This window comes from Ochotona princeps, chromosome 13, assembly GCF_030435755.1.
Source record: "Ochotona princeps isolate mOchPri1 chromosome 13, mOchPri1.hap1, whole genome shotgun sequence".
Taxonomy (NCBI): Eukaryota; Metazoa; Chordata; class Mammalia; order Lagomorpha; family Ochotonidae; genus Ochotona; species Ochotona princeps.
The window spans coordinates 35,493,812-35,520,410 of NC_080844.1; the positions used below are offsets into that span (position 1 = coordinate 35,493,812).

Here is a 26,599-nt window from a genome sequence, read left to right on the forward strand (position 1 = left end):
CAGTCTGTTACAGTCACATTTTTCTTTCTATCTATCTATCTATTTATTTATTATTGGAAAGTCAGATTCATAGAGTGAAAGAGAGAGAGAAAGATTTTCCATACTCTGGTTCACTCCCCAAGTAGCCACAATGGTCGGTGCTGAGCCAATCTGAAGTGAGGAGCCAGCAGCTTTTTCTGAGTCTCCCATGCAGGTGCAGGCTCCCAAAACTTTGGGTTGTCTTCAACTACTTTCCCAGGTCACAAGCAGGGATCTGGAAGGGAAGTGGAGCAGCAAGGATCCACACTGGTGCCCATATGGGATCCTGGTGGATACAAGGCCAGAACTTGAGCCACTAGGCTGTTGTGTCGGGCCCACAGTCACATTTACTTGAAAAGAAACTTGGAAATATGATATTATCAATATTACAGTAAAATGGATTTTACAAGTAACATCAATACCAGCACCGTTATTTTGGTCAGATAGTACGTAGCTATAATTTGTCATGCCTGTCCTGAATTTAAGATACACTATATTAATATTATCTTCATAGTAGTGAGATTATTAAAACATTTAAATTGATTGTGCATTGGGATCAGCTGGGAACCTACTAGATAAAATCTATAGATATTGTGTTTTGTAGATATCTTGTGGGTTTTCACAAGATAGCTACAACAAGAGAAAGGTTGGTTGAAGTCTTACAGGAAGTGTGAGTTTAGCTGCACTTCAGGTCAGAATAGCTGTTTTTCTCATTGTCTTTTTGCTAATATGTAAGCACAGAAGTTAACGTCGATGCCTACTTATCTAGAGACATCTAATGTTAGAAACAGAAAGCAGCGGCAGAGAAGGCTCACCTGGCTCCACTGGCTCGGAGGATGTGGTCAGGGCTCTCTCTCCCTGCACCCTGAGCTCTGTTTCTCTGAGAATGTGTTTTGCATATTCTCTGTCTCCATAGTGATGGGAAAATGACTGCTCAAACATACTGTCAGGTGAGCACTGCCAGCCCCTAAGGAATTTTTCCCCCCAACACAAATATGGAAAACACTTGTCCGAGTCGTGTGCCACCTCTTATACCAGCCGTTGTCACTCAGGGCTAGGGACTGTGATGATTCAAAGGAAAGACAAAACCACCTGAGTGGCTGGCTAAGGGACTGTTTGACAGGTCCTAAGGACAAGTGGAGTTCCCCGGGTGAAAGAGAGTGATGTGGCAAGAGAGGAGGAGGGTGAGAAAGGTGTGGAACAGGTCCAAGTGATAGCTATTATGGTCTGCAACACAGTGTACTGCACATAGTTTCCAAATTGTTCTCAAGGGGAAGATACAGGGAGGGATATGTGTGTTTTAAACACTGAAAAAACATCCCAAGTGTTTCTAGACTGTGGTTCTATTCCCTGTAATAGGTATTTTCAAAGTAGCAGATCTTCAACTGCTTTTTCACTTAATATACCATGAAAGTGTAAACTCCAAAGTCTCAAGTGTTTGTGTTTTGAAATGTTCATCACATACAGCTTTTATATTTGGACTTTTGTAAGATAAAAATCTGTTTAGTTGGCTCTCTGTTTAATTGTAACAATCTATATTATATAAATTAATTACCTTTGAATCTCAATTTTTGTTCAGTCTGTGCTGTCGAGTTACGTATCAAAGCCAATTTAATGAGTGATTAAAATGTTCAAATCAGAAAGCCACTGGCTTAACTTCGTGGAGGTTTTCATCCATTAATTTAAAATGTGTCTGTGTCTAACTAATTATTTCTCACATTTTATAAAGAAATATTGACATCCTATAAAGTATGCAGTGACCTTACTTATGGCTGTGTGGGCAGATTTCACCGCAGGCTTCTGAAGCATTGATATTCCTGTAACCTTTGAGGCAAGATGTGTGTATAGTGTATTAATGAGCTGGTTGAAGTGATGTACAGTAATTTCATCCTTGGGTAAAAACAGATGTGAAAGATTCTGTTTTAATATTTAATCAGGCTGCAAGCCTCTGTTGGCTTGTTTAAGTTGACCTGACAGCATTATACCTGGAAACACTTTGAATTAAACTCTGAGTGCTTGACCTTGTTCAAACAGTTGTAATTTAATAAGGCTGCTTTCTTGGTGGAGATAGCGGAGCTAATAGGCAAACCCTTTTCTGGTGAATTGTTCTGTTTTGGAGTGCTGGAGGTGGGCATCTTAAGAAATTCTCACTAGTTTCAGGGAGGAACTGAGGCTTGAAGAAGTTAAACACAAACATTTTTAAAAGTGTGATTTAGAAGACCTTTAAAACTTGCCTTCTACTTTAATTTTTAGCTTTATAGTAATAATGATTTTTGAGATTTAGATGGGGAGGGAAGACAGTGAAGGAGCAAAGTAAGAATGACAAATCCCAATTTCTACTGATTGACTCCTCAGTGAATGCAACCACTAGGGCTGAACCAGAAGCCTAGACCAGAAATGATCAAGGTCTCCCTTGTGGTGGCAGGTGTCCAATTACTTGAACAATTACTGCTGCCTTCTAGGGTCTGCATTGACAGGAAGCTGGAGTCAGGAGCCAGAGCAGGGAATTGAATTCGGGGACTCTGTTGTGGGACAGGAGTGTCTTTTTTTTTTTTTAACTGATTTTTATTGGAAAGTAACATCTACAGAGAGAGAGAGAGAGAGATCTTTGTCTGCTGGTTCACTCCCCAAGTGGCTACAACAGCCGGAGCTGAGCTGAGCCAATTCAAAGCCAGGAGCCGGGAGAGTGCATAATCCGGGAGTGGGAGAGACCTGGGAGGGAAATAGTGGACTCCTTCCTCTTGAATTACCACTCCCACAGGAGGGCACAAAAAACTAGGACAGGAGCTGGGGAGCCAAAAGGGATATGGGGCAGACTGGACTAATCTACTACACATATTGGCAAACCAGGGTAGGGGCAGGCCTGGTGGGGGTTATTGTGGGTCGCTCTGACTGGGCTGCAGCTCCCACTGGTTTATGTGAGGGCCGAGTATGTGATGGGCAGAGTCAAGCTGGACTGCAGCACCCATTGGTTCCAGCGGAAGTTGGGGCTGAAAATAGAACCAACCCAGCAGTTGCAATCACCAGCTGATCGGGGTGATGGACTGTGGCGGGCCCTGTACTTGCTAGTACATACAGGAATCTGGTCTGGAAACACCTCAGAGTTTCTTTTGGGATCCCCCCAGTCGAAATGGCGGACTCAGAACCCTAACCAAGGAAAGATGGAAGATAGAACAGGTCAATCAACCACCTCAGCTATATATTGTCAGCAAAATACTGGACAAATGGAGACTCTATGATGGACTATGTCAATCAGTGGATTTCTCAACGTGCTCAGAGTGTCGAGACTGGCAGCGATTCATAACTGGTGAACTATCAAAACCGCTTGAGCATGCCCCACATCTGGGACCTGGGGTGGGTGGGAAACTGGGTGAAGCTTCTCCCTCAATATTCTTTTTACCTCAGATATATGAAGGAAACAATATGGAAATAGTGGTCTTACCCACTTTCCTATAGCTTTTGTACCTTTGTACCCTAATTAACAATGTAAAGATTGCCCCCCAACCCCCCAAAAAAAGAATGAAAGCCCATGAGAACTATCAAATAGTGTGGGGAGGCTTTTGGTATGGGGGAAGATGGATGGGGCAAATGCTTCCGACTTTCATTTTCTTCCCTTTTCTCCTATAAAGGGTAGGGGGCTGCTCCCAGCTGTCAGACTGCATCAGTACCTGGGGATGGGGATGTCCACTTAATGTCATCATGGAAACCCCAGTGTGGAGAAGAATTATTCTGAGGGCATTCATTGCTTGAGTAGTTTTGAGAGTTTTGAGGAGATGCTGTTGGTTGCTACTGTTTGTATTTTTCTTTAACTGTCTCCCTCTCAAAAATGGATAAAATGCTTTTGAAAGGGGAATTAGTAGGGGTTTGGCATTGTACTACAGCAGGTTAAATCACTGTGTAGGATCAAGTTCTTCCTCTGCCTCAGGTCCAGCTTCCTGTTGATCCACTTTGAAGGCAGCAGATGACAGCTGCCTGCGTTTCTGCCGCTTATGTGGGGAACTTGGCTTGAGTTCCTGACTCCTGGCTTTGGTTGGCTAAACCCCAGCTGTCATGAGCTTTTAGGGAGTGAACCAACAGATGGAACATTCTCATGTTCTCTCTCTGCCTTTCAAATAAATGAGTAAATAAAAAATTTTGTTTTGCTTTAAGAGGGGCTGGGATTCAAGAAGTACTCTTAAGGACTAAATGTTTGCTCTGTTTTTTTTTTTTTTTTTTTTTTTTTCTTCCTGTCCTGTTCAGCCACCCATCTGCCTGCCCATTCGTCCCTCTCCTTCTCTTGCCTCGCCCTATCGCATCTCTGCTTTTTGCTGCCTGTAGCCTGCTCTGGTGTCCTTTCTTCTGTTGATTTCCTCACTCCGTATCCCCCCACCATATAGCATCTGTGTGCTCTTCGTTTCTGTTCTCTCGTACCATCAGTTTGCTGGAGTCCTTAATAGTTTCAATGCCTCTTAGATCCTTTCAGCTCTAGTTTTTGTTCTTAACAGGCTTGCTCCTTTGTACAGATTCTGGGTAGCTGGGTCTGAATGACTCCAATCATCATTTTATTGTGCCATGTCGAAGCTGTACTTTCCAAAATAGGAATCTGTGAACAAGAAAGTTTTTGGTCATATCATGACTTGCCAATACAAATAGTTATGAAAGTCCCATATGCTTATTAGAAGAAATTAGAAAATAAGAAAAATAATTGAAATGTAATTAAATGTTCTTGTAATCTCATTATTCAAATACTAGCCATGTTATATTTCCTGTAATGTACATTTTTGTTGGCACAGTAAAATTGTATTTACGTTCAGTATTCCCAAAATCCAGAATCATAGCAAAATAGCATTGTTTAAGGTCCTCCTTCAGTTTCATATCATGTTATCAGTGATTCTTTGAGAAATACTCTGGGTAGGAGACCTATTTTAAAAACTACATTTGGTGTAAATATTTTATTAATTCTTGACCTTTGATATTGAGTGTGGCATCATTAATCACTTTATGTTATTTTTCTCTTTGGCTTGCATTATTTATCAGTTCCTTTAAGAGGAGTTAAAATTATTTCCATCTTTCACCGTACTTAACATGGTGTCCCATTAAGTAGAGGTTTAACAAATATTTGGTCTATGCTGTTTGCTTAAATTTTGTGATACTTGATTTTTGTGACTGCACAAAATACGTGAATAGGGTTCCAGTTCAGAAGCAGACAGTAACATCGTGTAGCACTAAGGAAGTCAGCAAAGAACAGGGAACTGTCCAGATCACTGTGAAGCTAATGATGATCTCAATAACATGTGTAGTATTTGAGGTGCCTCCTCTAAGAAAGGGGCTGACTCTTCTTTCTTTTTTTTTTTTAAAGATTTATTCATTTTATTATAGCCAGATATACACAGAGGAGGAGAGACAGAGAGGAAGATCTTCCATCCGATGATTCACTCCCCAAATGAGCCGCAATGGGCCGATGCGGGCCGATCCGAAGCTGGGAACCTGGAACCTCTTCCGGGTCTCCCACGTGGGTGCAGTGTCCCAATGTCCTGGGCCGTCCTCGACTGCTTTCCCAGGCCACAAGCAGGGAGCTGGATGGGAAGTGGAGCTGCCAGGATTAGAACCGGAGCCCATATGGGATCCCGGGGCTTTCAAGGCGAGGGCTTTAGCCGCTAGGCCACGCTGCCGGGCCCTGACTCTTCTTTCTTAGGAACCTGCCCAGTGTGTCATTCATTGCCTTATTGGATTTGCCCCATTCTGGTGTTTTTGGCAGAATTCTAAGACACAATTACCCTTGCCTTTGTGTAGTCCCTTCCTGTGTGAATGTGGATGAAACCTGTGACTGTGTTGAGCTAGCACATGTAATTACTTTGATTGGCACATGATATCATTGGGAAGAATTTTTCCAGCTGGTGGGAAGAAAGGGATAATTGAAGCCTAAGTAGAACTTATTTTGGTGTGTTGTTACTGAGAAAGTGGCAGAGACCATATACCAAGGCGTGTAAATAGCTTCTAGAAACTTGAGTATGGAGCCCATCTGACAGCCAGCCAAGTAATGGAGACCTCTGACCTACAGCTACTGGGAACTGAATTCTGACAACAACCTAGTTGAACTTGAAAGTGGATTTGTTCTAAAAACCTTCAGATATGATCAAATCCTGGCTAACACCTTGATTTTGGCTCTCTGAGACCATAAGCAAACTCAGCTGTCTGCCTGGAGTTTCATCTACAGAACTGTGAGCTAGTTGTTGTTTTAAGCTTCTTTTTGTGGCAACAGAAAAGTAACATTGTACAGGGTCTGGCTAATTCTCAACTTTGTCAGATTTTTAACTTGATTTTCTCCGGATATCAAAGAGCTCTCCCAGGGGCAGACTCACATTACTGTAGCTAACAAAAACTGGTTACGGAGTCAGGAAGCCAGTCTTTTTATTTGTTTATTTGCCTGAGAAGTAATTGTCCCACAAACTGAGATGCTCTTGGTTTGGATGCTCAGTACATTATGTTGCTGAAGGCAAACCAGTGCAGGTTAGCCGAGTTTGTATTAGTGAACTTGGCATCTAAACCATGCAAATTAGATGAGTGCAGCTTCTAACAGCATCTGACGCCTGTCTCATGGGGTAAGGGTGGCTGTGGACGGAATGGACTTCCCTGTGTCCTGGAGAGTGTTCATAGGGGTGCTTACCAGCCTAGCTGGAGTTTACTGTGGTCAGTAAACAACCACAGCAGAGTAACTGAAAACAATTTTTTTTTAATGAGCCAGGACTCACTGGCTTGTAATTTTAAAAAGTGTCCATTCCAGCTGTGGTCTCATTTGAAACTGAAAGTCCCCTCCCTCAGTGGCTGGTGGCAAATTTAGTGCCTTGTGTTGTAGTCCTGAGATCCTCCAATCCCAGAGGTTACCTTGCCGTTTGATCTCCTCCGCAGCCATACATGTTGCTGCTTTGTAGTCATATGAATAATCCCTTGTACACTTCCAATCTTTGATCCTTTAAAATCTGAATCTTTCCATGATCTGGGGGAGGGGATTATACAGTTGGTACGTACTAGGGGCCAGCATCTTGGAGATCGTCTTAGCATTTTCTGCTTACCACACTTAGCTTACACTGTGTAAGTGCTATTTCTTGGGATGTTCTTTTTTTTTTTTTAAGTATGTTAATAATCCAGTGTTACCTGGAAGTCTGGGTTTAGACTATTTCACAAAGTAGTTACATAGGTCTACTCACATTTAGTATGTGTTGATTTAAAACTATAAAGTTGTGCGACTGGCACTGTAGTGCAGTGGGTAAATCTTTTGCTGTAATACTGTCATCCTATGAGTACACTGGTTCAAATCCTGGCCCTTCATTTCTTATCCACTTCCCTTCTACTGTGCCTGGAAAAGCAGCAGAAGATGGTCCCCTGTACCCATTTGGGAGACCTAGAGCTATGGCCTCCATCCTCATCTGTGATAGTCGTTTGGGGAATGAATTAGGGACTGAAAGAAAGGTCTCTCTCTCTCTCCCTCAACTTACCTTTAGAATAAATAAAATTAAAAATTTAATATAAATTTATAAAGATGATTTTGTTTCTTCTCTTTTTGTCTTCTAGTAGTTAGGATTGGGATATGGAGAAATTTCTTCACTGTCATTTCCAAGGTCTCAGTAGTGACCTCTGCTTATAGTTTTGTTGTCTAGGGATTTTAGATTATGAGAGCAATTCCACCTTCAGTGAAACTTCAAAGATCTTGACTTAAAAGTGTATTTACTAGATAGACAAACTAAGGAGAGAAAATGAGTTGCTTGTAACTTAAATTATGAATTAAGAACTGTTTGTTCTTAAATATGTGTTTACTACATTCTTTCAATATGATGACTAACAGTAAAAAGCATAGTCTAAAATTAATGAAGAAGAAAAAAAAATCCCTGTTGTGAGAATTTTGACAGCACATGAAAACATAGATGTCCTTGCCCATTAAAATGAACACCAAGGAACTCAAAATGTGTTCATGCAGTAGATTTTTATGGTTGCCTGTCCATGTGAGAGATCATTGCCTCGGGCCAAAATGACTAGGTGTGTGGCAGACTTAACCTGCCTATTCTCTGGGCAAACTGTCAAATGTGGGCAATAAATTAATAAGTAAGAAGTGTCTGTTAGCTGTAGGCAGTCCACTGTCGGTTGATTGATGGAAGAGGTGGGAGGTTACTAATGAAAGGTGACGTCCAGCTCCAGCTGTCGACTCTCAGCTAAGCCCCAGTGAGGGTTTCTGCGGCCTCACGCTCATTTTCCTTGATTGGTGATAGCTAGCAGGCTAAACATGCAGACTTGGGAATCAGGCTGCCCAGCGTCGATCCACGTTTCTCTGTTGCATTCAGTCTCCCGTGAACCTCTGTTGTCCTCTGTAAAATAAAGGTGAAAGGGCGGCTGTGTAAAACATTTAATACGATGTTGAACAGAGTGGTGGACCTTGGAGAATGAGGCTGAAGTGGGAACTGGCAGCCCCTAGCACCCTGGATTTGAAATTATTTAGAATTGTCAGTGCAGGGTGATAATAAAGAGCAGAGCGTGTCTTAGTTGGTTTGTTACTATTTTTAAAATTTCCACAGTTTTACCATTTGCTTGCATTCTTCCATCTATTTCTTGAGATTCCACCATGTTGTTTGTAACAGCTCAGAGCTGTCTGCTGTCATTGCTCTTCTCACATTTGAGCTGTGATGTATATTTTCATTACAAGGATGATAGGTGGACACGCTCTTTTCGCCTTGCAATGAGGATTAAGTAGACAAAAATGGTTTAAATATGGCTTATAAGCCATATTCAAATGTAGCATAATCTGATCTGAAAATGGGAAAAATGGAGCAATAACTGATGAATAATTTTTAAAAACAAAAGGGATTTTCTTTTGCTGTTATGAATCCTAAATACTATAATTTTTTTTAAAGATTTATTTATTTTTATTGGAAAGTCAGATATAGAGAGAGGAGAAGAGACAGAGAAGAAGATCTTCCATCCAATGATTCACTCCCCAAGCAGCCACAGTGGCTGGAGCTGAGCCAATCCGGAGCCAGGAGCCAGGAACTTCCTCCAGGTCTCCCACGTGGGTACATGGTCCCAAGGTTTTGGGCCGTCCTTGACTGCTTTCCCAGGCTACAAGCAGGGAGCTGGATGGGAAGTGAGGCTGCTGGGATATGAACCGGCGCCCATATGGGATCACAGCACGTTCAAGACAAGGACTTTAGCTGCTAGGCCACTGTGCCATGCCCCTAAATACAGTAATTTCAGATATTTGTTCATTTACTCTAAGTGAATTCTGATGGTTTTGCCTGGTTCTTTCTATAGTGAGTAGAAAAGCTAGGTCTATTTGTAGGAATGTATCTTAGTATAGGACAGGAAGAACTGAGAAAGTCAAGAAATTGACCATTTCCACTTCTTAATTTGAAACTACCTGTTTTCCTACTTTGATCTTCAAAGTACTGTACTTGAAAAGACTAGAGTAGGCAAGTTTCTTTGTGTAAACTTGAACTTGGAAATTAGGGTGCTTTGGTTTTGACTTCAGCCACTTTTCCTGACTCATTACTCCCAGACTCCCAGTTCTAGCTGCATGTGTTATCTGTTGCTTCTGCTTGGCCGGTTCTGGATTTTCGCCCATTGAAAGACCTCCACTGTGTCTCTCCCCAGTGGCCCATCCTATACCTCCTGGATCAGTTTGATTTAAACCCCACTTAGCTTAGTGAAACCTTCCCATCTATAGATCCATTTAGTGCCTTCCTCAGTGGTGCTGCACATGTTTCCAGTAAGTTGCCTGTAGGTCTCACTGTTTGGGTCAGATTCCACTGTATTCAGTGCTTGGGTTCTATGGAGAGTAAAAATGGTCTTTTCTTGCCTTCCTGAGTTTCAATTGTCCCATTTTTTTTTTCAAGATGCATTCCTTCAATCTACCTGTCTTCCCTATACTCACTAATGCTAGGGTCAATCAAAGCTACCAGAATTTGCTTAAATTTAAGTTTCAAGAGCTTGAAGGGGATTAAAAAAATGACTTATTTATTTTACTTAAAAATCAGACACACACACACATACCTGGAAAGAGAGAGAGCTCTTCCATCGCTGGTTCACTCTCCAAATGGCCAGTTCAGCCAAAGCTGGACCAGGCAGAAGCCAAGAGCCAGCAACTCCATCAGGACCTCCAATGTTGATGACAGAGGCTTGGGCTATCCTCTGCTGTTTTCCCAGGTCATCAGAAGGGAACTGAATCAGAAGTGGACCAGCTAGGACATGAACCAGTGTCCATATGGTTGCCATCACTGCAGGTAGTGGATTAGTTGGCTGAAACACGGTGCAGGCCCCAGAAGGACATTTTTGAAGAGTCTTACTTACTTAGTCTAGAAATCTGTTAATAGAGGACTATCCCATTGTCTTTAAACTTCTAGTTCTTGATTGGCCCAGGATGTTTTTCAGAGATGCGTACGTCTTCGTGGTGAGCCTAAACCTATTTCTGGTGCTTTCCAGTACAGTCACACTGTTCAAGTCCATCATTTGATTCATGAAGGTTTTTACCAGTGTACAATATTGTGAAAGTTACTTGTTTGAACCTTATAAAACAACTATAAAAATGGCAGTTTTGTGTAGATCAACCTTATAAATTCTTCCCGATTCTCTGTTTCTTCAGGGTCTGTATTTTCCTAGTTCTAACAGGTTCCTATTGATTAAATCCTGAGGTAATTCTTAGTTTTTTTGTTGTTATTGTTTACATGTGTATATATTTATTACGTTATTTTTACTCTGCGAGGCCCCTGGGACTTGGCCTACTACTGTTCAGATTTTGGCTTTGTATAAATCAACTTTGAATCATCTTCATATTCCTCTCCTATTTCGTCCCTGAAACAAAGCTATTAAATCACAAAACCTTAAGTCTACAATGTACATGTGAAGAGATCAGAGATTTGGGACCCTGTACCCATGTGGGTGACCTGGAGGAAGCTCTTGGCTCCTGGCTTCGGATTGGCTCAGCTCCAGCCGTTGTGGCCACTTGGGGAGTGAATCATTGGACGGAAGATCTTCCTCTCTGTCTCTTCTCCTCTCTGTATATTTGACTTTCCAATAAAAATAAATAAATCTTAAAAAAAAAAAAAGAAAATAGTTTCCTGTTGCCATTGATCAGATTGTTTAATGAACTGCAAAGAGAATGGATCTAACTGTAACTGGCAGTTATATGGTATTACAGGACATAACTAAATGGCAGTTGAACTGTCTCTTGAATTTGGGACTTGAAGTAAGGGAAAATGGGTTTGATTAGTTGAAAGGAGGAGGTTCGATTAAACAACATCTCAACATCTTTTTTATGGTGTGTTGCTCTGCGGATAATCCTTTGTTAAACCTGAAGCTTCCCCGATAAGCTTTGAAATAGATTTTAAACTACTCTCGTAAATGCCTAGTGCTTCTATAGTTTACAAAGATCGAGTTAGATTTGGATCTTGTTAAGAACATTATCTAATGTTAGTCCAGCAGCAACCTGCAGTTGAGATATTTGTCTTTTTGCGAAATGTACAAAGCGGCAGGAAAACTTCCGCATCAGAGGCCTGCTGCGGATAGGCTTCCGGAGAGTCAGAGCAACCTGACCTGCCAGCAGTCTGTCACCTGGAGCCTCTGTAGCAAAAGGCTGAGTGCCGCTGTCTCCGCTGTCTCCGTAGACCTGTCGTCAAGCTGGCCCGGGCCTCAAGTGCTGTTTATTGAGCAGCTCTCTAGCATCTTGTTCACACGATGCATCACTGTACCTCATTACTGTCTCAAAGAGTATATAATTAGTTAATCCCAAATTAAAAGTCCTGTGATAGAAAACAGGTTTTGCTGTTCTCACTAAATATAAGAAAATAAAAATCTTATTGAAATGAATTGTTTTTATATGCAAGAATTGTTAATGTGACTAGCTTTCAACATAATTTTTCCAGCATTAGATACTTAGAAATAATATGGATTTAGTTAATTTAATATCACATTTAATTCTTATTTACTCCAAAGGCTAGAACAATTGATTTCTTCTGGAAAATTTAGGACCCTAATGAGTAAGGGACCTCATCCAAAATTTGCAAGTTTTTCACACAGCTGGCCCAAGAAATTAGGAATTTCTCTAACAATGGGCCCTCTTTCTTTGAGTTCCACAGTTTAAAAGGTCTCTGGTCATTAAAATATGATTCCAGTGTACACTCAGGGCAAATTTGTCTTTTACTGTGTTTTCAAAGATTAGTTTATAATGTTTCCATAAAGGCAAAGAAAGTTTTTTTAAGAAGTTTTATGTATTTGAAAGGGGAGAGCAAGAGAGACAGACAGAGTGAGAATATCTTCCATCTGTCGGTTCATTCCCCAAATGGACATATGGCCAAAGCTGGAGCTTCTTCAAGATTAGGAGGCCTGGACCGAGAGCTTCCTCCAGATCTTGGGCCTTCTTCTGTTGCTTTCCCAGGCACAATAGCAGGAAGCTAGATTGTAATTAGAGCTGCCGAGACAAAATCAGTTTCCATTTGGGATGCCATTACCATAGATAGAGGCCTGATATTCCACACCTCAACGTTGGCCCTTACGTATTAAAATGCAGTTTTTCATTACAGCTTGCTCTTTTACTTAGGCAAATGTTTTTCATAGTGGTAACCATAATGGTAAACTATTGTGTCACATAGCTTTGAAAGAATCAGTTATTTGTTTTCATTTTTAAAGATTTGTTTACTTATTTGAAAGGCAAAATTATAGACAGATGGATAAACTGAGGGAGAGATCTTCCATCTACTGATTCACTCCCAAAATAGCTGCAGTGACAAAGGCTGGGCCAGGCTGGTGCCAGGAGCCAGGAGTTTCTTTTGAGTCTCCCATGAGGGAGTGACTGAACAAAGGGGAGATTTTCCAAACTTTGGTGATTTCTCTTCTCTGTCCATAAGTTTGCCTTTATCCCCCAAAGATACACACACACACAAACACACACACACATACACTTTTTTTTCTTTTTTCTTTTTTTCTTTAATTGTTGCTCTACCCTGAGTTGGGGTAACTCCAGTTGAATAAACTGTTGAAATCCTGGATGTAAGATGATGTCTAAAGATTTGTTTCTACAGAAGAAATTATTTTCAAGTTGCTTGGAAGTATAAAATTATGGTAATGTAAACATTCATATGATTCCTTATGAGATAGATTTGCTGTGGATTTGATTTTATTTCATTATGGCCTTAAGATTAAGTGGTTTCTTAATATATATGGGTCACTGTAGTGTAAATGTTTTTAAGTACTAGATTTTTAAAGATTGTAATTCCCAAATGTGAACTGTCCTTTGCTGATTTTTGTGCATCTGTGATAGAGTCTAACTACTGAGTAAGAAGTGTATCATTGGCCCAAAGGCTTGGGACCCTGCAGCCACACGGCAGACTCGGAAAAGGCTCTGGGCTCCTGGCTTCGGGTCGGCGAGCTCCAGCCATTGCGGCCACTTGGGGAGTGAATCAACGGACGGAAAAATCTTTCTCTCTGTCTCTCCTTCTCTCTGCATATCTGACTTTCCAACAAAATTTTTAAAAAGAAGATAAATCTTTAAAAACAAAAAAGAAGTATATGACTAAGGGAGTTGTAGATATGCCTTTCTTTTTTGTCTTTAATTAACATGCTGTGACTACCTTATATGTAAGAAATAAATCTGTCTCACTCCAAGCTCATTGCTTTGGGTGAGTGTTCTATTAAAACAGGAAGGCAGTACCCTCATAACTCTCCCTCAACATCAGCTCTTTTATATTTTTGGCAATTCTCTAGTGGCTGCCTGAACTATTGGTTGTCAGACTAACCTGATTTGTTTCACTTGTAAACAACAAGCATGAGCCACTGTCGATTTTTGTGGCAGCTCAGTTGCTTAGAGCAAGGTGCTAATGAGGTGTGGGTCATGGGTCCAGGCTCTGAGTGGGTTGGTAAGCTTTGCTGTGGCCCATGGTCACAGACCCTGACACCTCCTTGCAGCTGTCTTGTGCATGTATCTATGTGTGTATGCCATGGCTCATTATGGGGACGGTAGAGATAAGACAAGGCAAATCTATCATCTCTGCCAGTAAAGACAACTCCTGCTGATAGGTCAGTAACCTTTTCATTGGGAGAACAGCACATTAGTATTAGCTTCTGTGGACATGTCTAGCTGAGTCTTTTTTTAATGATAGCTCATGTGACTGGATGGGTTGACTGAAACAAGCTTAGACTATTGCTTGTATTTGAAAGCATGCTTTAGTACAGGATGCCTATTTTAGCTTGTGAAAAATCGTTGCTTTCATAACTAAAATAGAAAAGGGAGCTTTAGAATTTAAATTTGGTAACATACTAGGGGGGAAAAAAGACCTGCAAAATTCATGTTTAGGACCAAATGTGATGGTTCAGTGACTAAATCCTCACCTTGCACCCACTGGGATCTCTTAAGGGCGCTGGTTCAGATTCCAGCTGCTCCACTTCCCTTCCAGCTTCCTGCTTGTGGCCTGAGAAGTCAGTGGAGATGGCAAAAAGCCTAGGGACCCTGCACCTATTTGAGAGACCGGTAAGAAGCCCTTGGCTCCTGGCTTTGGATTGGCTCAGTTCCGGCCATTGCGACCACTTAGGGAGTGAAACAGTGGACAGAGTATCTTTCCCTCTGTCTCTTCTTCTCTCTGTAAAATCTGCCTTTCCAATAAAAATAAATAAATCTTTTTTTAAAAACACAAACCAAACCAAATCAAACAGGAGGGCAGTATGACTGGAGTGTAGTCGGAGGGGAAAGTATGGAAAGACGTGGCAGCGAGGGAGAAAGGCCACAGTGCTTGCTACGCCATCCAGACCCTCACTGAGATTCTAGTTTTGCTAGAATCTTTGCAGTGTTTTCAGCTGAAGAGGCACGTGATTTGACTTTGAGTTACCATTTTTACAAGTTGTTTCCAACTTTTGTGTTCAGAACAAACTTTAGGACAACGCCAAGGAGACATCTAGGAGGGTGTTTCTGTAAATGAAACAAGGGATGCAATTGCTTAGACCACAGGTGATGGTAGAGTGTGGGAAGTTGGCAGATTCTGTACGTATTTTGAAATCCAAGATCAACCAAGATAGTAAATGGAGATGAAAGAGAAGAAATTAAACATGTTAGATAGTAGATTGTACTTTTAAATTTCTAAACATTTTATCTGTTGTTTAAATTAGTCTACTTCCCTGGTCCAGTTAAAACGTGATAACTTGTTTTTTACTCCGAATACTGTAGATTTCCTGGAATTCTTTAAAAACTATAATTGAAGTAGTCATAACCCAACTGCTTTTACTTAAAATTTTTTTTTTACTTCCTTCATTAGCAGTTGGCTTCCAAATAGCAATGTGTGATGCCAGTTTGTTGACTAATTGGGTTAGAGGTTGATAAAAAGGCATTCTTATAACATCAACGGGGGTGGTGTTTCCAAATGAGAATTTATACTAGGCAAATATTCAAAAAATGTGAGTGACTAAAAGTCATGTTATTGTAAGCCAAGTGAATATTGGGAATTTTAGCTTTGAGAGGCAGGAACTTTAATCCTGCAAGTAATTGTCTTAGGCATTCCTTAGGTGGTTGGGCTTTAAAACTGAAGAGTTTACCATCAAAAGTCACTATAGGAAATTGATGAACTTGTTAAAACTGGAAGTTTGGTGGCTTCTTTCCTTCTATACCGATTGAATATGCCCCCCTTTGCCAGAAAAGGAAGGAGGGACAACAAAGTTGAGTTTTCCCACTTTGCCGCCAAAAGAACATGCTTCTGTATTTCCATAGGCCAGTTAAGCATTTTGCACAGTTGTGATTAAAGCACTTGATGGAATCAAGCAGTTTGCTCTTGTGTTTTTTTTTCCCCTCCAGTTTTGTTCCAATTTAGCCTTTGGAGCATAAGCTGGAATTTATAGGATGTAAAGATCCTTTAGCCTCTATATACAAACCAAAATGTGAGATAATCATTCTATACTTATCCTCCCATCTGTCCCTCCTCTTCTCTTTCAGTAAGGAGAATTTCCCAAGCAGGTCTAGATCTGTTCTCATTCCAGTCTTTCTTTATAGTAATGTTTCCTTTCCATAATCCTTACAAAGGCATCAGTAATCACAGGGGTTGGCAAAGAACTAAGTGTTGTATGAAACATAACTGAAAATTGAGTTACTTTATTGCTTAAAGTTTCTTCACAGAAGAATATAGATTCTGTTTGGTGACTGTTGTAAAAGCAAATTATTAAGGGAGTGGAAACTGTATACAGGTAGACAGGTTAGAAGGATAAGTAAACTGGATTCTTATGTTTTTAAATCTTTTTAACAGTAAGTCTTAGAATACTCATTGCAGACTACAACATTGAATTTTGCTTGTCATTCTATTCTGCTAGACTGAGAATTCTTTTATATCTGTGGCTGATATACATGGGGGACAGGGAGCCAGTGAACAAGGAAGCAACAACATCATTATAATGCTGTTGCATTGAGGGCACAGTAAGTGTGTAACCTGTTTATATGTAGATAGACCCAGTATGTATAGCTGTGTATCTTGTGAGTACTCAATTAGTAATTGTTGAATGCTGAAATTCACTTTTAAATTAGTCACTTTTTATTGTTTTGAGAAAAAAAACCTTGCATATGATTGTATTACCTATGGAACAAAGTGCAAATGACTTACTTTATGTATTTGCTGACTGGTTTAGACTTTTATTTTATTTTATTTTATTTTATTTTATTTTATTTTATTTTTTTAAGAGAGACAGAGAGCTCTCCCATCTAGTGATTCATTCCCAAATACCTGAGACCTGGGATCTCGGTTCAGGTGTCCCTTGTAGGTGGCCGTCACCAGAGTGCCAGCACTGCTGCCTTCCAGGGACTGCATTAGCAGGAACCTGGGGTTGGGGGTGCAACTAAAATGTTAACCCAGGTGTTCTGATGGGGCCTTTGGGCAGTCTTTTCACCAGTGCTGGGCTAATCTAAAGCCAGGAGCTTCATACAGGTCTCCCCTGTGCATACAGGGAGCCAAGGACTTGAGCCATGCTCTGCTGTCTTCTCAGGCACGTTAACAAGGAGCTGGACTGGAAGTGGAGCAGCCAGGACTCAAACTAGCACCCGTAAGGATTACCAGTGCTGTAATTGGAGACTTAACTTACTAAGCCACATCTCCAAGCTCCTGCTCTGCCATTTTCCATGGAGGCATGACACACAGATTTATTTAGTGAGTGGATGCATCCATTTAGGTTCCTTCTTCAGTGTACACTAGAGACCCTTGTTCTGTTTTTGCCAGAAAATGATTGAAATGGTGATCTCTAGTTAAGTCAGCTATGCGTATCATTCCTTAATTTTGGGATATTCTTCCTCTTTTTATAGAGGGCTGTGAAGATGAGATGTGGTAACAAGATGAGTTAAGTGTATTTAATTACTGTAAGGCAGTAGAATCATCATAATCTAGATTATCACTATTGTGCAGCTGTTTGGAGTTTGCAATATTCCACAGAAATGCAATTGTACAGAAGACACTCTAGGATTGACCTAGGTGTTCACATTACTTTAGGACCCCAAACCAGCCCAACCAACACCTCCTTCAGCTGTAATAGAAACTACTAGGAAGGAAAAGTCCTGCCTAGACAGGGGAATGGTTTTGAACACATCACTCAACATTGAAATCCCACCGTTTCTGGGGGTGTAAAGGAACCTGTCGGGAGAACTGGAGTGACTCAGGAAAGGTGAACCTGGGAGCCAGCAATTCAGGAAGGGGCAGCCTCTGCCTGGCCAGCTACAGTCTACTGTAAGAAAGTTTTTTTTTTTTTTTTAACAGACCTGTTGGTAAAATGGAAAAACGTCCTTCTAAACAAATTAATCTAAAATTATTTGTTTCAGAATCTTAGCAAGTAGCAATGGGTGAATTATTGCCTGGGGGAAAGGTAAAGCCACAGTGGCTCTGGGTTATCCCTAAGCATGCTGCTCAGGTCCTCACCGATCTTCAAATTTCTTGGTCTGGCTGGCTTGAAGTAGATGCTGTTCTTCTACCCAGTTGCCTTTGTTGATATCTTTCTTCTTTACAAGCATCCACCGGCATGCAGTGCTGTCAGGAAGCTGGCAGCTTCCATAGCAACCTTTGCCCGTGGACCCTAATGCTTTCCAGCCTAGGAAGCACTCAGACCAAGGAAGTGATCCTGTGCCACTTCCTGGCACGTGTTCTGGGAGGAACTGTGGAGCCAGTGCTCCCCAATACTAAGGCAACTCAAATGAGTTAGACATGGGAACCCATCACCAGAAAGTTCCAGAAAAGTGAAATGGGCTACCTGGCATTATTTGGAAATTTCTTTTAACTGGCTGTTCTCTTTTCTGGCGAGGATAATAATAATAATAATAATAAATAATAATAATCACCATATAAGGCAAAACTCAAGGGAAAATAAATTGTGCTTATATAGTTATGTTGCATTTTTGCTCAAATTTTCTGAAATTATTCTATCTATAAAATATGCTGTTGGAATAAAACAAGTATCCAGTATTTGTGCCAGGATTTTTTTTTCCTGGTTAAATGATTGTATACCTGATAGTTAAGGAAATTTTTGAAAGCCTCTTATGCCCTGATGTTGCATTAGGCCTGAAAAGAATGTAAAAAGCCATCTTCCCCATTAAATTAGGGTTGTAAGTGATTGGTAGGATTTATGCATACGAAAGAGAATGCTAGACATTTTGGGTGATAATCAAGTATAATGTAGTGTATGGTTTCAGTTTTAAGCATGATAAATTCAAGAAGGGAGATGGAAAATAAAAATTATCAGTAAAATCCACCACTGTTGAAATAAAATAGTTGTGGTATTTCCTATTTTTCTGTCAGAAAGAACAGTTTGCATCAGTTTCAACTGCTAGTAGGGAGCCTGGATTTTTTTTGTATGTACCCTGAAATTAACTCATTTAAGTCATTTGTCATGTGAGCTCAACTTTTTGGTAAAAAAAAAAAAAAATTGTAGGTTTTCTGTATCGCTGTTAAAACTTTAACAGTTTTTTTTAGCCCTTTTCTTGAAAAATTAAGACATCCAGTCAGCAAGTATTTATGAAACAGTGACCTTGGGCCAGCACATGTACATTTTTAAGTTTTTAGACAACAGTGGAGTAACCCTGGAATCATGCCTATGAAGATGACTTTGATAAGTACAAGATGGTGAGTTGAGCTTCTAGCCAAGAACCTTTGTTTTCCTTTGCTGCATATTTTTCACTCTTGTTATGTGGTAGGGTTTAAGAATTTGAAATGTTCAGACAGTTTCTGACTGAGTAGCAGTCTGACCGCTGTAGGGATTTGTTTAGTGACTTCAAATTATTAAACACAAATTTGCAAAGCATTTTAGATTATATCCTGAGAAATGCTGTTATTAGGTGGTGGGGATTCAGGCCTGTATGTGTGTCTTACCTTTTGTGATCTCACGTCTGTCTGTACTGGAGATAGTTTTCCTCTTAGTGAATTTTAAAGTAACTGCTGTCTTGAATGAAATTAACTTCTTGTACCTATCACTGATAGTTCAGTTTTCTACACAGAATGTCTGATACATTTTATGTGTCTGCCAAAAATATCCTGAAATACTGGCCGCCTGAGTTCTGGCTAATGTTTCGGGCGCTCTGTTTTGAAAACATTCCGTTTCTACCCTGTGCTACAGATGCTCTTGCATGCAGTGAAATCTGTGATAAATATTTTTCAGTGAACATAAAGTATTTTAAAAATAAACAAGTGACAGTATTATCATTAGTCACACATTGATGAGTGTCATCAGTATATTCATCATCATGTATAGAACCTAGTCCAAGATGCAATTCCTGTTTAGTGGTTTTATAGTCTAACTATCTGTGAAATGGTCATGTCAAAAAAACCTAAGGGACTAGTGGTTGGATAAATTGTTTGTAATTATGATTAATAACCTGCTATGGGCAATTAAAGGGGAAATATACATGGCTCCTAGTGGACTGCTGGTTTCAGATATGAGTGTTCACATGAAATAAAATAATCTTTATTATGATGCAACCTGGATTTAGTTCTTACCTATGTGTTAGCCCATTGAGGAAGAAGTCATCACAAGTAGGTGATATATATCATTCTTTATGGCAGCAATATTTAGGTACTACGGTAAATCACTGGATGATTATATTATTTTAAAGATGATGGTTTTCCCAGATTAAATTATCCTTATGGAATTTATGCTTTGTTATTTTTTAAAAATTTATTTTTACTTCATCTCAAAATGAGAAAGGGAGAGAAAAGAGAGTTCAGATTTTCCATCTGATGGTTTATTCCCCAAGTGCCGCAATGATTGGGACAGGGCCAGGGTGAAACTAGGAGGCAGGAACTCAGTTCCAATGTCCCATGTGGGTGACAGACACTGAATTACTGGAACCGTGTCTGCTGTTTCCTAGGGTCTGCGGGAAGCTTGAATCAGGGAGCAGAGCTGCATATCAAATCCAGGGCACTTTGATGGGGTTATCCTAGCAGCTTTCTTGACTGCCGTGGATTTTTTAATCCTTTTTTCTCAACAATTATTGTGATCTCAGTTTCTTGAGATTGCAAGACAATTTGAATGCAGAATTCTTCTGGATTGTAATTTCCTCCCCAATCTTGCATGGTTATATTTCACTATTAATCAAATCTGTCTAAAAACCTTCAACTAAGTGTCTATAGAGACTGCAACTCTTTTTGTGTTTGTAATTTATTTAATGTTGAACAGCAACATTTAATTAATGTGCTTAGATGCAGTAACAGGCATAACTGACATACATAGGTTTGAGAACAAACACAATTAAGCACAGAACTGAACAGGTGGAAGCAGAAGTGCTTCGGTGTCTTAGCCAATAGCTTATTAATGACCAGGGTTGGACTGTCTGTGAGGAAATAAAGACGCTGTTCTGTAGTGGCATTTAAAAAAACATTCTTGAAAAAATTGCTCTCCATCTGAAGGAGCTTCCTTCTTTCATTGTGCATGAGTCCTTCTCAAGTCCACACATTTTAATCACCACCTGCACCTTTTGCTTCTCTAACTTATTTCTGACTGAAATATTTCTCTTCATCTTAAACTTCGCATCAGATCTCAGTCTGTATAGAAATTGTGGAGATCACCTTGATCCAACTTTTAAAGTCCTATTGATATTTTATTTTCTCTATATAGGTTTAGTAAAACACAAATTAAAAAAATGTTTTTCCGATCAAGTTAGTGTCCCATCATAAGAAATTGCCAAAGAAAATAAGAGTTATGTATTCATTCAAAAGTCAGGGAGAGAGAGAAACCATCTGCCACTTCCCTCCCAAATAATAGGAATAGTTAGGTCTGGACCAGACCAAACCAGGAGCCAGCAACTTCTTTCTCGGCTCACACATGGATGGCAGGAGTCCAAATACTTGGGCCATTTTCCACTGCCTTCCCAGGTGCATCAGCAGGGAGCCAGATGAGAAGTGCAGCAGCCTGTGCTCCCATACACGATGCTAGCGTCACAGGTGGTGCTCAACTTGCTGTGCCAGGATAATTCTACAGATACCTAAATATACTATCAAAGAAAGGAAGAAATATGTTTGTACGGCTCTGTTGTCTTAACATATTTTATTGAATTATATAATACTCTCCCCCTTTTATCACTTATAAACCCTCCAAAGTGTGAGTCACACACTCTTATTACTTAAGTCATTTGTGTCATAATAGATAGTCTTTGTACACTGAAGTAAATATGAAGTGTTCAAAAAATGATGGGTTGGCAAAAATACCTACATCCATTTCTGGGATGACTTGTGCCTGCTAACATCTATGTAGCAGTTACAACATGCTATACACTTCCTTAAGGATTTTATAATCTCATGTAATTGTCACAATGGTTGTTGTTACTGCCATTTTACAGATGGAGAAACTAAAACTTAAAGAATGTAGGAAACAATTGAGTGTGAATCGTGAGCCCTTAATTTCTTTACTGCATTGCAAGTCGATAGCCTTTCAGGAACTTTCTGTAATAAGTTTTAAAGACTTAGATGCAATATGAGTTTTCTTATGACTAAACTAAATGGAGAACTAAAAAATAATCTTTGTGTGGAGATTTTTTTGCTAACTGGGAATCCTTCACAGGGCTCAGGACAAAGTGAGAGAGAATGGGGGTAAGCATGGGATTGCCTGCTAGACAGTGAGAAAAATACCTCCTTAGTGCACGAATCCTTTTATTTCTTACATGTGCCACCTGAGTGAGGACGGTGTATTTATCGAGCTCGCACATCTCATTGCTGGGCGCCACCAGGGATCTCTCTTTTCGGATAGCTGTCCATCTGTTCTCCTCCAGGAGCTCCTGGATGCGTGCCACTGCCACTTGGCTGCTGGCTTCAAAAGAGCCTGAAACAGTGAGTTGCTCACACCAGGGAGAACAAATAGGCTCTTCTCCTTAAAGTGTTTGCGATTATCAGACCGTAATTAGAAATAGAGCCTTCTTTATACACATTGTGGCTCACGAGGAAAGACTTTTCTGCTTACACACTGTTTCTTTGCCTTGTTGTTTCATATGGTCATCAGGAAACAGGTCTATTGGCATAATTACCAGCTCTTGAATTGAGTGAGGAGAGCAGCTTCCCCACCCCCCTCAGGTTTGCTGCACGGCTTGGGGTCACCCGCTGCCCTTTCTGAGCGCTCAGTTTGTGTGTCATTGTAAGTTAAAGCTAGTGAGGCCATCTAACAGATGTTGCCTGTGAGAACCTTAATACCTGCTATTAGTGCCTTAGGTGAGGGGGGAAAGACATAACCTAGAAATGAAGAAGTCATCAGAGGAGACTACCAGTTTGTGTGTGTCTAGTTTGGAGTTTGTTATTATTGTGAATAATGATATTGTTTGGGTGGTCTTACGATGTTCAATTAGATGTTGGTCACTCTTGCTTTTTGTCTAATCATTTGGGATTTGAGTGGATGTTGTTTAATTCATGAGCCCCAACTGCAAGGTAGATGTTCAGCATTGATTAGACAGATGCCCTGGTTGTGTGCTGTTAAAAAGGAAGTTGTGAAAAAACCTCCTAAAGCTAAATCAATATGCTGCTAAAGTCCCCCCCCCCCGCCAATAAATGTTTATGTTTTATTCCTTCAACTAAATGAGAAAGATTGCTAGGGATTTCTGTGAGCTGACTGGTTCACAAAACTAGCTGTATCTCTAGAACGGTATGCTCATATGTTAACCATTCCAGGCGAATATAAATTATTCATGTGTATATCTTAGCTGAGGATAACTGGCTTAATAGAGGAGAAAACATAATGGTTTGCATAGGGAAATTATCATCTTTAGTGACATGGGTAGAGAACTTTCCTCAGGGAATGCCTAAATACTAATAAAGATTTCAAGGGATTTGAGACATTGATCCTCACAGTGTGAGAGTTAAAATATATAGTCTAGGTATCTAAAATATGTACTGCCAAGCAGTTAGTGGTTCTGGCACAGGCAAGTTGAGTCACTTAGGACATTTTCTGCTTTGACAATTGTTTCTGACTCTGAATTCATGACAACTTCTGGTTGATTTTTTTTTTCTCTAACAACACATATATGTCCAGGAAAAAAACCAGTGTTTATGAAATCATCAGGTTCACTACCTCAGAAGCTTCTGGGTTCTTTCTTTGCTTCCCTTCCCTTCCATGTAGCCTTCTGACCATGCCACCCTCTTCCTTATGTATGTTCGCTTTTCCTATACTTTTGCGTCCCTGGAGCTGTTGTCCTGTGCATCATGATGAGTCACCTTCAGACTCTGGATGAGCTCATTTCTTCTCTTCTGCTTTAGTCATAACTGCTTTCTCTCTTGTTCCACTCGGATCTGGGTAACTGTTCATTTTTGTTTGTTTATTTGAAAGGAAGGAAAATCAAGAGATAGTGTGTTCTTAGTGTCTCTTGGTTCTCTTCCCCACTGCCTGCAACATCTGGAGCTGGGCCAGGTCAAAGATGGGAGCCAGAAACTGCATCTAGGTTTCCCCAACAGGAATCAGGGAGTCAGGTGCATGGCTATGGCCTGCTGTCTCTCAGGTGCATGAATGGGATTTAGGCAGCCCACGCAGCACCTCGGCCTGGGGTACCACAATGCCCATCCTAGCTTCTCAACAGACTGTCTTCCTTTCTTCTGTTCCAAGCAGTTTACAGCATCCCAGCTTCCTTAAAGTTCTTTTGAATTTAGTAGAATGTTGCTGCCAATATCTGTTTCCTGTGCCATGATCATAATAGACCTCCCTTGACTTCTTCCTCTAATGTTCATCTCAGCTAATAACTCAACTCTGCTTCTCATTTCTACAGTGAATCTGCCTCTTTGCTTAGTCTAATGACAGTATCCTATCCCTGTTGTAGTTAGTGTTCCCAATTTGAGGTGGAGGTCACCTGCATGTGTTGGAATCTGAGCTCTGTCCACTATTTAACCTCTTTGTGCTGCAGTTTTCACCTTAGTAAAGCTGGGATAGTAGCAGATACCTCATAGTGTTGTTAAAATAATTTAAGCCTTTGACACAGTAGCATGCAACAAATATTAGCTATTATTTATTAACTGGGTGGGAGAGAATCAAGAGCATGCCCCTACATGTATGTATGTATCTACATACACAGAAATACATGTGCAGAGTCTTTAAGTTAATGGGAAATGTGTATTATGAAAGTACGTACATATGGAGTTAAAATACTTTTTGCACTGAAATGAACACCTTTAAACTCTGTTTTTCATAAATTTTTAATAGAAAGGCATTTATTTAAAAAGTTTTAAATTGTTATTTATTTGAGAAACAGCATGTGCATATGCAAGAGTGGGTTCTCATCTGCTGATTCTCTTTCTGAATGTTCACACCACAGTTATTGGGCTGGGTTGAGCTGAGCTGAAGCCAAGAGATGTATATTCAGTTCACATCTGGGGGGTAGTGGGTACTTGCCCCATCACTGCTGTGTACTCCAGAATTTGCATTGGTGGCAGCTGGAGTTTAGAAGTCAGAGTTGGCCAGTTACTCAGGTACTCTAAAACTGAGACTCAAGTGTCCTATCCACAGCCTAACTGCTGGGCCAAATGTTCCACTACCCCCATCTCTGTCCTCCCCCTGAGTGTTTCAGAGTCCCTTTATACGTGTGTATTTGTGTGTATGTGCACATCAACATGCACCTCTCTTTAGGAAAGTGAATAAATACTTGTTTAAAAGATAAAAAACACAGAAAGGAACGATTTAGTAAAATCCTGACTGATGAGGCGAGAGTGTGAGTGTGTGCAAAAGCTGGAGTCCCTGTGTCAGTTGTTTCTACATCCCTAGAAGGGCCTGGCATTCGTGGTTTGGTCTTTGTTTAGGAACAGCAGAGTGCCATGTGGTTATATGGGTGTTTGCATTCTTTTGGGTAACGATGATTGGGTGACAGATAGGAAAATTTCAAAGGCTGGCACCTGCCTCCTCAACTACTGTAAGTAAGTGCATGGTAACTTAATAAAAAGGGAAGCGTGAAAGAAAATATCCTAAAAATGATCATGGCAGGCAACTGTTAGTCTAAATGTTACAAGCTTATGCATACCTCCTTTAAAGCGTAGTATGTTTTACTGGTTACTCAAAACCATGTCAATTCCATAATGTTGCAAATTGCTGTTGATGTTATATTGGGACTTTTAATTGACTGGGATGATATTCTACCAGCTCTAACTTTGGACCAGAAATGGTCTCCCCAAGAAACTGTTCAACCCATCTGGACAATAAGTAGCTGGACTCTATGCTTGGTATCCGTTTGCAAGGAAAGAATCTTGATTGAATTTGAACTGTAATACTGCATCAAGGTGGAGGAATCCACCAGGGGGGAGGGGTGTGGGGAGGGGTGGGGGGATTCCCAGAGCCTATGAAACTGTCACATAATGCAAAATAATTAATAAAAGAAAAAGTGGGAAAAAAAAGCGTAGTATGTTTTCACTACAGTTACTCTGTAGCATGAGTATCATTTAGTGGTTTTGTTTTTCCAGTTCTCTTGCTTGTATATATTCTGTTAAGAAATTATATAAACACGCTGAAGGTAATCCAGGCTTTATGCTGGTGATTTATATTAAAAAATGTTGACTGTAGATTTGGGGGATTACTTGCAAGTTAATCATTGATTCCTGACTTACCAGAGTTGTTCAAATGAAGTGTTTGTTTAGAGTTAGAAAACAAGTAATTTTAGAAAACAAAATGACATTAAAAAATAGAAAGTATTTTAATATTCCTGTATGTGGTTGTGTATGTGTGTGTATATGCATGTGAATTTAATATTGGAGAATCCCAAAGTGTGTATGACTTGATTATACATTTGTGTAGTGCCATTACTTGAATCTTGGAGGCTACTACTTTTGTAAGTATAAAAATTAATTTCTGTATTTTCATTTTACAACCTGTGTTATTTTAGGTAGTTTAATTAGTTGGTTTTGTAAAATTAAATTGTTAGAGGCATTATGAGGGATGTCATGAAAACTCAGGAGGTGAGCGGAGTTTCAATTTTTTGTGTTTATAGCTTCTATTTTTTTCTCAAGTGTAGATTTATTCCTGGTGATACAAAGTGATGTTTTCTTTGGCAGCCACTATAAGCAAGTCTATGTGGAATTATGTAATGTCTGAAAAGTTATATTCATGATTAATTGGCCTATCCTAGAATGGCATTTGTGTATGTGGAATAAGTTGATCATGCTTTTAT

At 40.1% G+C, this 26,599-nt stretch overlaps 1 protein-coding gene across 4 annotated transcripts in view; it reads left to right on the forward strand.

The window, feature by feature from the left end:
* Positions 1 to 26,599, forward strand: part of KAT6B (lysine acetyltransferase 6B) — a 173,247-nt gene that overhangs the window by 54,778 nt on the left and 91,870 nt on the right. Inside the window, exon 1 of one of the 4 annotated variants that reach the window (XM_058671621.1) lies at positions 16,283 to 16,426. The exons of the other annotated variants lie outside the window; for them this stretch is intronic. The gene's annotated coding sequence lies outside the window, so the exon portion shown is untranslated. Of the gene's footprint in view, positions 1 to 16,282; positions 16,427 to 26,599 lie in introns of those variants that run through there. 4 annotated transcript variants of the gene reach the window in all.